Source organism: Callorhinus ursinus, unplaced genomic scaffold (genome assembly GCF_003265705.2).
Source record: "Callorhinus ursinus isolate GAN/ISIS: 27379988/994484 unplaced genomic scaffold, GSC_fseal_2.0 scaffold1, whole genome shotgun sequence".
Classification (NCBI taxonomy): Eukaryota; Metazoa; Chordata; class Mammalia; order Carnivora; family Otariidae; genus Callorhinus; species Callorhinus ursinus.
This window is the reverse complement of record NW_027397063.1, coordinates 143,841,618-143,854,764: the sequence shown is the minus strand read 5'-3', so window position 1 is coordinate 143,854,764 and position 13,147 is coordinate 143,841,618. Positions and strand designations below refer to the sequence as shown.

Sequence of the window (13,147 nt, the reverse complement as noted above, 5' to 3'; positions counted from 1 at the left end):
TATATACACACTTATATATGTATATATATATAAATATATATAGCATAGATACACAGCATTAAATTCACACCCAGAAGAAAGATTTGACATGTTAATTAATTAGTCTTTTTTCTTACCTAAGTGCTTCCACTGCTCAAATTCCACCCGCATTCTGAAGCAGCACCCATCTTCATACTTAGCAATGCAAAATATTTTCATGGTAGTTGAACACAGTTGCCTCCTGTCTCTAGGTCCAAGGGCTGGAGTAGAGTTTTCCTGGAGTAGTAGAGTAGTAGAGTAGTCCTGGAGTAGAGTTTTCCCCCTGACACCTGTGACCTAAAATGGTGTTAGTCATGAGAATGGAGGTTAAGAGTTATGAGTTGTGCTCTAAAGTACAACATCCTTCATTTTCAGTGACACTGGGGCCCATTATATTCTTCAGACACACACAGTGTGTGTGTGTATGTGTGTGTGTGTGTTCTCATGAAATCCTGGGCTCTTGCAGGCACAGGACCCATAATAGACATCCTTCATACCCAGGTGTGAACATGAATAAATTAGACTTCAGATATACTTCTTTCCCAGGTATTTATGTTCCAACAATTTCCCAATCCCCCTTGTAGACCCCCTTTAGGCCACATGTCTAGTTCTGGACAAGGACTGTGAGCAGAACTGTGTGTCATATCTATGCCATTTCAGAACTGGTGTGACACCCTTCAACTGTCCCCATTTATAGTGACTATGTTGAGAGAGCAGCACAGGACCACAGAGCCTCCACATTAGACGTGTAGTAAAAGCATAAATAAATAAATAAATAATGAATGAATGAATGAATGAATGAATGAATGAATGAATGAATAAATAAATAAATAAATAAATAAATAAATGTTTGTTAGAGAAAACCAGAAGGATTTTAGGGACTTTTTTCCTCCCACCAAATCACGGCCTGGCATAACCTGAATAATAGCAGTTCTGTACTTAAAGAGCTTTCCACATTCTAAGATTACATACCCTCTGATGAGTTTATATATACACACTTTGTACTCTATTTACCTACATTTAAATATTTAATCAGACTGTAACTTACTTTAGCATAACATTTAACATATATTTAAGATTTTATTTAAAAAAGCTGTCCAGACAAAATTTATTACATAATCAATTTCCCCAATAATTTCTAATAACACTTTTATCATCCACTGAATCAGGGATCATAAACTGTGTTCTGCAAGCCAACTCCAGCCTCCTGCCTGTTTTTTTTATATATAAATAAAGTTTTATTGAAAACAGCCATGCTCATTTGTTTACACATTGTCTATGGCTGCTTTTATGCTATAACAGAATTGAGTAGTTGTGACCCAGACCATATCGCCCAAAAAGCCTAAAATCTTTACTTTCTGGACCTTTTAAGAAGAAGTTTGTTAACCTTTGCACTAAATTCTCGCAGCTGTGTGGTGAAAGGTCTGAAATCAAAACACAATATTACATGCTTTCTTGACATCTAGTAAAACCAGGAGAATCTCATGTACCCTAACCACAACATCCCTTCCCTACTGGGCTCCCTGAGTCCCCATGGCCAACAGCCCTCCTTATCGACCCTACCTTATCAAGGGTGCCAAACAGAGTTCCTGCTTATAGCTGAGTAATGTGTTTCATGAAACAGCCATGGAATTATTCAAACATGCCAATCACATCCTCCTGCATAAACTAGGAAGTATCACACCCACAGAATACTATACAGTCTACCTCCTACAGCCTTTGTCTGTTCACTCCTTTCCTGAGTGCAACCCCCATGTGGCCCTGCTTGGTGCAGTGTTTTTCCCTCCTGAAGAAATATGTGAGCATATGTAACTAATAAACTGCTTATTTGTCCAGTGCTAAGTATCCTGTGTTCAACCCCAGGGTAGAAATTCCTCCATCACCAATGGAGTGAACAGGAGATGATTAAAACATATTATCTTTAGACTTCTTAGTTTCTTCCATTGTTTTTTTTGTCTCAGTGCAATGGTGATATAAAGATTTGAAATTGAAAGGATATCTTATTTTATAGTCATATGAAATTTTATTTTGTTAATGTATTTCACTTATTAAATTGCTGTGGTTATTTTTCTTCTAGATAAAAATTTAGAATCTCCTTTTTTTCAATCAAAAGAATCCAGCTGAGATAATAACTAGAATTTCACATACTTATAGACTGACTTAGAGAATACTGTCAATCAAAATCTTTTTAATTTGCCTAAAATTTTTTTTAATAATTTTAATCATATAAATCTTCAGTATGTATTAAGTTTGATCTTAAGGTATTATTTTAGTTGTTGTAGTTGATTTATTTTTGATGCTATTGTCATTAAATCTTCATGTTTCTTTTTTATAGTATTCGTTTAATGAGTAGTCACTTCTATGTAGAGAAGCTACTTAATTTTGTCTTTTCATTTGTAAATGAACTATCTTAGTGAACTGTTTTATTAATTGCATTGGGAGGATATCTATATAAAGATCATTTGCAAATAATTTTCACTTCAGTCTTCTTGTTTCCAGTACTTATACCTATTTTCTAGAGCATTAGTTTCCCATGACTACTGTAACAAATTACCACAAACATGGTGACATAAAAAAACAAATTTATTCTGTCATAGTTCTGGAGGCCAGAGGTCTAGAATCAGCATCAATTGGCTGAAATCAAGGTGTCAGCCTGGTTCACAGGCACTAGGGGGAGAATCTGTTCCTGACTTCTTAAAGCTTCTGGTGGCTGCTTTGTGGTTCTATCACTCCAACCTGTGCCTCTTTCTTCACACATTGCCTTCTCCTCTTCTGTCTGTGTAATCTCCTTGTGCCTTTCTCTTATAAGGACACTGTCATTAGATCTAGAACTCACTCAGACAATCCAGAATGATCTCTTCATTTTAAAATTCTTAATCACATCTGCAAACCTGCTTTTCCAAATAAGGTAGCATTTATATGTTTTACATTTACAGAATTTATAGGACATGGATTTTTTTTTTTCCCTTGTAGGAGAGACATTTTAGCCTACCATATCCAGTTTGTTTATTTTATTGAAAAAGATGAAACCCAGAATAACGTTAAATAGTAATAGGGATAAGTTGTACTTAGTGAGAGAGTTGGTCTACAGCTAGTTTGCTATTAAAAGAAGAAAAAAATATACTTTATCCTTTATGCCTTCTTTTTCGTCATTTTTATACATTTTTCCATAAGGCATTTATTTGTCTTTCCTTTAATTAAATTTTTGCATCATATTTTATTCTTTTATAATTTATCTGTTATGAATTTATGCCCTTATTTCACATATGAAATTCACGTGGCTACAATCATATGTTTTAGTGTGTCTCTAATTTTGTTTTACAAAACTGCAAAAAAGAATCATATACACATTAATGTTTAATATACTTTTATCTGTTCATATTTTGTGTCTGTGTGTTTATTTTCACATGTCAATTTATATTGTTATATCTCATGATTAACAGCTCTGTACATAGTTACACACTGCTAAAGTGTTAAAAATGAAATTGTCTTACTTTTCACTCTTAAATAATGCTACAAAAGCATCTATGTATACTTTTATCTATGGAGCTAGCTTCTAGTTACCTACATACTTAAATACTTGATAAAAGTGTAAAATTAAGAAGTACAGCATGGCGCAGGGTGGGCCCGTCCGCGGGGCTGCAGGTGGCGTTCTCCTGTTGGCACTCGAGTGGGGCTGGAGGCGGGGCCGGGACTCGGCGCGGCGCGGGGCCACCCTGCTCGGTGCTCCTCGGCTCTGCTCTGTGCTCTGAGCCCACAGGAGGAAGTAACAGGAGAACAATCTGACATCAGGTACGAACCACAAGCAGGAGTCCCTGAAGCTGAAGCGAAATTGTCTGTGCCTGTTGGTTCCAGAAGTACCAATGGATTATGGCAGGAAAAGTGAAATGGGTCACTGATATTAAGAAGTCAGTGCTGATAAATAACTTTGAAAAGAGAGGATGGATCCAAGTGACAGAAAATGAAGATTGGAACTTTTACTGGATGAGTGTGCAAACCATCTGAAACGTTTTTAGTGTCGAGACTGGCTATCGGCTCTCAGATGATCAAAAATAGTCAACCATTTTCCAAACCACTACGAACTGACCCCGAAGGACTTGATGGTGAAGAATATTAAAAAATACAGGAAGGGGCTGGAGAAGCAAGGGAGTCCTCTAGCAGAAAAAGACGAAAATGGGAAATACCTCTATCTGGACTTTGTTCTGGTCACCTACATGCTGCCCGCCAACTACAGCCTGTTCGTGGAGGAGTTCAGGAAAAGCCCCTCCAGCACCTGGGTCATGAAACCTTGTGGCAAAGCCCAGGGGAAGGGCATCTTTCTGATCAACAAGCTCTCGCAGATCAAAAAGTGGTCCCGGGACAGCAAGACTTCTTCGTTTGTGACTCAGTCTACTAAGGAAGCCTACGTGATCTCTCTCTACATTAACAACCTGCTGCTCATTGGTGGGAGGAAGTTTGACCTGCGCTTGTATGTTCTGGTGTCTATGCACCGCCTGCTGCGCTGTTACATGTATAGGCTCGGATTTTGCCACTTCTGCACAGTGAAGTACTCCCCGAGCACCAGTGAGCTGGACATGTTCGTGCACCTTACCAACATCGCCATTCAGAAACATGGGGAAGACTACAACCACATCCACTGGGGCAAGTGGACCATGAGCAACTTGCGGCTCTACCTGGAGAGCACCCGAGGCAAGGAGGTGATGGGCAAGCTGTTCGACGAGATCCACTGGATCATCGTGCAGTCGCTGAAGGCCGTGGCACCCGTGATGAATAATGACAAACACTGTTTTGAGTGCTATGGGTACGACATCATCATCGAAAAGCTGACAGGGTGATGGGGCTGACGGAGAGCTGAGAAGTAGACAGGGCCCGTCACTGGGGCCCAAAGGGTGCCGATCGTGAGACTCGGGGAGAACCGTCCTCACAACCTGGAAGTGAGCACCAGTAGGCGCAAAAGACTGCAATCCCGGACCCTGCCAGATACTCACTGCACCTGGGCCTATTTTGAAATTTCCTATTTTTAGAGCTTTTTCCCCCTTTCTTAAGCCCTGTAAATAAATAAAGGCGTTTCTTTAGAAGGTGAAAAAAAAAGTGTAAAATTAAAAGTGGAAATCAAGAAAAGGAAGTATAATATTATAAATTTCTTAGCCTCTACATAAAGGGATGTGATATCACTTGTAGATAGACTATGATAAATTAAAGATGTGTACTATACACACTAAAGCAAGCATTTAAATTTTTAAGAAAGAGTTTTAGCAATACATCCATAAAAGATAAAATTATATCATGAAAATATTCAATTAATACAGAAATTAATAGGCAGAAAATGTAGAGAAGAGACAAGATAAACAGAAAAAAATAAGAAGATGACAGACTTAAACACAACCATGTCAATCAATAGCCACACTGAATGTAAATGGTCTAAGTACTCCATTCAATAGCTAGAGATTTTCAGATTGAATGAAAAAGCAAGAAGTAATTATATGGATTATAAGAAACACATATATTTTAAATATAAAGACACAAATAGTTTAAAAATGAAAGAAAAAAAGGTATGCCATCTATCACTAGATTTAGAAACCTGGAATGGCTACATTAAGTTCATACCAAATGAATTCAAACTTAAAAAGCAAAAAAAGAAGATGACAAGGGATAAATAATGTTACTTCATAATAATGAAGGAATCAATTCATCAAGAGGACATAAAAATTCCAAACACATCTGTGCCTAAAAACAGCTTTATAATACATGAATTTAAAATTGATTGAACTGTATAAGAAATAAATCCACAATTACAATATTTCAATTCTCTACTCTTAATAATTGATAGAACAAGTGGACAGAAAAATCAGTAAGGATATGGAAAACTTGAACTACAGTATCAAGGAACTCGACCTTCTTGGCATTTATAAAACAATGCACCCAACAATGGCAAAATACACACTCATTCCAAGCACACATGGAAGATTGACTGAGACAGACAATATTCTGGGTCATAAAACATGTCTCAATAAATATGAAAAGGTTTCCTTCCCTTATATTCTAGGACAGCACTGACCAAACTCTACTAGTGCCTTTATACTTAGGGATATAGAGATAGGATAGGGAAAATAAGGTAATAAAGACAAAAATAAAAATGGATTGGGGGAGGAAAGAAATTTGGGGGGAGATCTGAGAGGGACCAAGTAATGAGTAGTTGTTCAGGAACGATAGAAGTGGGTTTGAGGAGAAAAGATTTTAAGTAGTGTTGCCATGGATTATATATTTTGTTAATAAAAATAAATGAATAAGGAATTTGAATTATTTTGACATCATTTCATTATTGCTGGACTAGATCACATACCTCACTGAAGTTGTACATCTAAGGCTTACAAATACTAGAACAAGATACAAAATTAATATGTAATTGAAAATTCGTGCAACATATTGTTTACCTCTGATTCTTGGAATCACTTTTTAAATGTTTCTTTCAAATTAATGAAACTTTTCATGTGCTTGGTAATTTTTCTTTCTTCACATTTCTTCTCTATGTTTATCCAAAATGAAAAGGTTTTTCAGAAGTTCCCCCAACAAGCTTCCCCTTACGTTTTATTGTTTATAAAGGGGAATATGACCACCACCCTCTTGGCTGCAGAGGCAGATTTAGAAAGTGCCTGACAGAAGGTAAAAAAGATTATTATGATGGACTTCAATAAGTTTGTCTTATCATCTGGAGCCTGGCCACCCTGAACAAAATCAGATTTCTTGTTTGTTTGTTTTAATCCAGGAGTCTGTATAGAAACATTAATGGTATTAAGTATTTAAATAAAATATTTTTAAAATGTATAGCATAATGTCTGGATTAGGGGTTCAAATATTTAAGTAAGTGTATTTATTCATAGTCATGGAGCTACATGTAGTATTAATTGAAATATATTTCTGTTTGGGGCTACATAGTAGACTTAAGTCTTCAAAAGTTAAACATGCACATATTCTATGATCTGACCAATCAACTCTGAGGTATATATCCTGGAGAAACTCCTGCAGAGTTAGTACACTGAGATATGTACCAGTATATTCAAAGTATCATTGCCTAAAGTATTTGAAAACCAGAAACAATGCAAATGTTTGTCGTGGAAAATGGTTAATCCTGGAAATGGAATATTATATAGGAGTGTGAACAAAGGAACTACTGCTATATATAAAATATAGCCAAACTTAGAAAAATAATATTGAATTCAAAAGAGCATGTTCAAGAAAGTACAGACAGTATATTGGTATTTTTAAATTTTCTTCATAAAAATCCAAAAAAATAGGAAATATGAACAACATATTGATTTGAAATATGTACATATATGGTGTCAAGCCATTTTAAAAGGGACATGATAAAACAAAAACCAAGGTAGTAATGATATTTAGCAGTGAAGCTATGGGATAGGACTTGGAGGAGCTCATGGACGGGTTTCCACAATACTGAAAATATTCTACATAACGTTCTAGATAATGTCCAGTTCATGGATTTAGAGATGTTTAATTATCTTGCTTTAAAATTTCATCCTTATTTCAAGGTTCTTTAGTATAAATCAAATTGTTTTATTTTTTAGAAATTAAAATATAATGAAAAATATTTTTTCGAGAAGTCAACTGTCCTTTGATAAAAATCATACTTCACTATTTTCTTACTGACAGATAATTGTGCCTGAGCTCCATGTAAAAAAGCAAACAAGAACTTATACATAGCTAAGGAGTGAAAGAAAAAGAACTCCATAAAAAAGATAATTTAATTTTGCCAGTACCATATTGGGCCTGATTCAGTGGAATAGCAGCTATGTCTTTGCACTAATGTCATGGTAAACATTAAACAATCATCACACAAAAACACTGTGGAGCTGCTAAGGCCAACAAGGAGGGATATACAAAGTGACATTACATAGAAAATTTGAAGGCGACCATTTTTCTAATGCAAACTTTTCAGTTAGGAAATTGAACAAGATCCTCTTGTTTGCCCACATATAGCCTGGGAAAAAAGCCACAGTTTCAGAGCCCTCAGTTTAAATATGGAGAGCAGCCTTTTCCTGGTACGCAGAAATTCTTGGAATATATTTCGCAGTATATCTGAGGAAGCAAACTTCCAGAGCAATCAATTTCTAGAGACTGGGGACCTGAAACGAACACTGAACAATCTGCAAGGCAATGACAATGAGAGCAAGAATAATCAATGATGAATATTATTCTAGTGTCACCTCACGACCAACTCCAGAGCCTGATGGGTCCAGGCCACACCACAGAAGCTGCGCACCCTGCAACCAGCATAACACACACATCAGTGGCAACGTGCTTTCAATATGCTGCTTTAAAAAACCTCTGTGCAATCTGTACCTCTGAAACAAATAATGCAATATATGTTAAGAAAAAAAAAAGAAGAAGAAGATAGCAGGAAGGGAAGAATGAAAGGGGGGAAATCGGAGGGGGAGACGAACCATGAGAGACGATGGACTCTGAAAAACAAACTGAGGGTTCTAGAGGGGAGGGGGTGGGGGGATGGGTTAGCCTGGTGATGGGTATTAAAGAGAGCATGTTGTGCGTGGAGCACTGGGTGTTATGCACAAACAATGAATCATGGAACACTACATCCAAAACTAATGATGTAATATATGGTGATTAACATAACAACAAAAAAATTAAAAACAAAACAAAAACCTCTGTGCTTCCTACCATTGTCCACGAGCCTCAGGTCATGCTCTGTTTCATTTTTAATTCATGGTCTTTTAGAATTTGACCTTATTAGAGAGCTGCCTGTGTGGCCACATTAATCTCTACCAAATTTTATTTATCAGTGGAATATGGAGATTTTTTTTCCTGTGGATTAATCCAAACTTCTTTAACAATATTTCTTTAAGAGACTCAGGCCATGGAGATTGTCCCCCCTATATTTCTGAAATTTTTACAGGTCTGTGTCTTTGAAGTCTAGAGGATACTTCTGACCCTGCCCCATACACTGCATCCCAAGGTTGCTGTAACATCCTTTGGGTCTATTCATTCCCTTCTAGTGCATAGATCTGGGCCTAAAATAGGCCTTTTCTACTACCTAAGGGATGAAGTTGGGAGCGAGGCACAGCAAGAATTTATCAGGTGCACTGCTTTTAGGCAAATGAGACTTGTGAGCAGTTGAAAAGGTGTTTGAGGTCCCTCATGGCTGCTGTATCTTCCCCTTGTGTCAGTTTTATGATCAACGCCCAGGGAACCCAGCCTCCATCTACCTGAGTAGTCCTCCCCTCTGTGAACCCACTGTGCTGCCCTCTCTCTTTATTTTCACCTAAATGTTCTCTAGCCTGGTTCAAAAACCCCTTGGCAGGTGTATTATCTTTCTGACTCATAGCACTATTTTCCCCTCTCCTAATAGACCTGTAGATTCTGGACAAGTTACACACTTTCATTGCTTTTTTTTTTCCCTTGTCATGACTTTTTTCTGGCATAACTAAGTGCCACATGGGACATCATATTTACTTATGCAGTGTTCTTGTTTATTTCTAATGTTCATCCACTTTTGTCCTCATTGACATTGGTGCCAATATCTTCCATCCACTCAGAACCTCTTGTTCTGAGCTTCATTTTATTTAACAACTCCTCCATTTAAGACAGGAACTTCTTGTGTTGTTCTGAAACATTTTTTTCTTTCCTGTGACAGGCCAGAAATTTTTCAGATGGGTGAAACATCCCCAAGTAAAATTTTAAAATATTTAATTTCCCTCTTTACTTTCTACTCAAGTAAGCACATTAGAATGCAAGAAAAGTTTGAATGTCACTGTTAGAGAAATAACACTGAATTTAATGTATTTTTAAAGTAACCAGCAAAACTTGATATTTAAGTATTATTAGTAGCAAATTGAGATACACTTCACAACTTTTCTCAATATTCCACTATATTGCACTGAAGTTAATAACCACAAAAAGAAAAGCGCAAAAAGAAACATTCTTAAACATTTTACCTTAACCAGAGAGACCAGCTTAGATTTTACCCACCCTGTAGTGGTGAATATATCCAGCAGGAAGATGTGTAAAACACATCCAAAAGCCCTGAGAAAGAGTTCCCTTGTTTATAGTGAGAAGATTTAAGTGTCTACTGTCATCAAAACCTGAGAGCTGATGAAATAAGATACTTTTTTTCTATTCTTGATGAACTCTATTCCATAAACTCTATCCAAACTAGATTGGTTGAAGTAAGTATGCTTGTGTTTGAGAGAGGACGATCGAGCCTTCAGACTTTATAAGGAAGATGAGGCATGTGATAAGTGTAGAAACCCAAGTAGAGACAGTCGCAGGTAATGTACTTCAGGCTACTTAACACCAATTTCAGCTTCCTTTCCCAGTCTTCCTCCACTACAGAGAATGACTAGAGAACCATGGGAATGTGTTGGCTCCCTTGCATCTAGACATGCTAATGAGACATAGCTTTTGACAATGGGACACAAGCAAGAGACCTGGATATGATGTCTTTTCCCCATGCTCAGAGGCAAAGTTTGGTGAATAGTATTTTCTTTGTCTTCCAATTTCCCTCTTTCTTTCCTATGCCAGGAAGAGTCTTACCACATAATTAGTCTTCTTACTATGTTTTTTTCTTTCAAGTTTATTTTACTAGAATGACCTTTATAAATTCTAATTCCTCTTGCTGTCTTCCAGATGACTGTATTAAAAAAAAAGAAGAAAAAAAAGCTCATAGAACTCAGGGGAATATTCAGTTCTGCTTCCTGGATGGCTGAATAAACTCCTAACAGACCAAATCTCCCTGTGCTGGTAATAATAAACACTGGGGAATAAAAGAAAGCAAATTTTGGAAGGGAACTGATCCTTAAATTAAAGGACTAGTATGGTTGAGTTAAATATTTTTTATGGCTTGCAGACTGAGGGCAATCAAAAGTCAGCACTGTATAATGACTACAACTATGATTTGAAAAGACCCATAGGCACAATAATCTGAAGGACCACTGGAATGTTAAAGGGAGATTTCTGCAAAGGACAGATTCAGAGAAGGAAGCCCGAATTCTGTCTATAAACTCTTCTAAAATCTTTAGCTAATCCCTGAGCCATGCTTGCACTAAGTAAGGAGCCTACAAGAAGTCCAATGAAAAAAAAATCTGAGATTTCAGCTGCTGACTTAACTATTGAGTGTGCAGTTGGAACCCAGTCAAGTTAATTATCTGCTAAAGCAAAAATATCTACACTCCTTTTTGGGCCATAATACAACATAGTATCTACACAGTGTAACATTCACGTGATACATGACACAATCCAAAATTGTTTGATATACAAATGTTCAGAGCAATGTTACTCATTTTCAAGAGGAAAAAAAATCAATGAAGGCTGACCTCCAAATAGTCCTGATTTTGGAATTAGTAAATAACATTAAAGCAGTGATCATAGACAAGCTAAATGAGCTAAGGGAAAATATACTTGTAATGAATAGATAGATAGGAAACCTCAGCAAAGAAATAAAAACTGTAAAAGAATAAAATGGAAAGTCTAAAACTAAAAATTATAGTATCTGATTTTTTTTTAATTACTGGTTAAAATTTGCTCTTAATTAGGCCAAAAAGAAGATATTTTGTTTCCAGGTGGGTTTAAGTCTATGTGAGGAATAAGTTTGAACACTACCTTAACAGATAAAATAAGCTACACAAACATCAAAGAAACTTATCAAAAATGTTAATGTATGTTTTTGTGTATCTATGTGTGTGTTAATTATACATAATATATGACTTAAAATATTTCATATTTATATAATATATATTATGTGTCATACTATGTTATATTTAAAACATTCATTGTGTGAATACATATATGTATATATACACAGAAGTATTTATATACACTTATATAATTTATAACACACAGTATATATAATATATAATATGATACATGGTGTATATTATATGTGTTATGTCGTACATATGACTTGTGATATATCAATATATACACACACATACCAATGCATATTTTAAGAAGCAGACTAGCACAACTAAAAAGAAAAATCCTGAAGCTAGATACAAGGCTATACAACTATCAGAAAACATGCTGGAGTTTTTATATATAATATATGTGCTATAATATTATATATACTGTTATATATGTGTGTTTATGTGTAAATATATAGTAGATTTATATAAATGTTTGTCTTTGACCTGTTTGGCACAGGCCAACCAAGCAAATAGTGCTTGCCAAGGGTAAATTATCAAAAAAGTGATGTGTTTTATAATGTAAATCCAGGTTATAGTGTCATAGCTCTTTTTGGGAAAGTGATTTATGAGCTTCTCTCCTTGCTAATAAAAACCAAAAAAAGAAAAAAGATATGCAGTTAATTTTACCATGCATGCTAGGTATATGCTGAAGGCTCTTCTCTCTGGCCTGAAGCCATAAAAAGGACAAAATTGCATAGGGAAATTACAAAGGGGTGTCATTAGTGCATTAGGAATTGTGGAAAAGGAACTGTAGATGGAAGGGGGGATTAAATTGAGGATGTAATCCAAAACCTTTACTGAAAAAGTAAGAAGCTTTGAAGGGGTTTCATTCCCAAAGGTGGTAGCTTTTTAGAAGTAACAAAGCTCCATGGCAATTGCGGAGATAACAGCTCACAGAACCACAGTTGGTGTCCCTGGTTTGATACTTGCATATCCATTCATCCATTCATGCACCTCTTGTTTTGATCAGGATGTATGAGGAAAGAAATAAAAAGTACACGACTGTAGCAGTAGGTAATTTTTTTAATGCATGGAAGAATAAAATGTACAACTATATATCAATAATCATGAAAATGTGGGAAAAAGTGAAATTTTTCTTAAAAAATATAAAGTTAAAATTTTAGTACAAGAAAAACTAGAAAACCAGAATATGCCAGAAATCATACTTGAAATTGATGTGTATCCTTAAGTTCTACTTTTTACCAAGCCATCAAACTCAGACTTTAATACAGATAATTCTTTTTATTCATGCTTTTCTGGAAGACAGAAAATCATGGAAAGTCAGTTAGTACATTAACTATATGATTCTAATTATTCCTCTGATATCTGCAATAGATAAGGAAAACTTAAGAAGGAAAAACTATAGATCTACCTAACTTAGGAACATGTAATAGAGTGTTGGAAAATGAACAAAA

The 13,147-nt window shown here is 35.8% G+C and overlaps 1 pseudogene; it reads left to right on the top strand.

The window, feature by feature from the left end:
* The first annotated feature begins 3,732 nt into the window (after window positions 1-3,732).
* LOC112820371 (polyglutamylase complex subunit TTLL1 pseudogene) lies at window positions 3,733-4,853 on the top strand (annotated as a pseudogene).
* The last annotated feature ends 8,294 nt before the right edge of the window (window positions 4,854-13,147 follow it).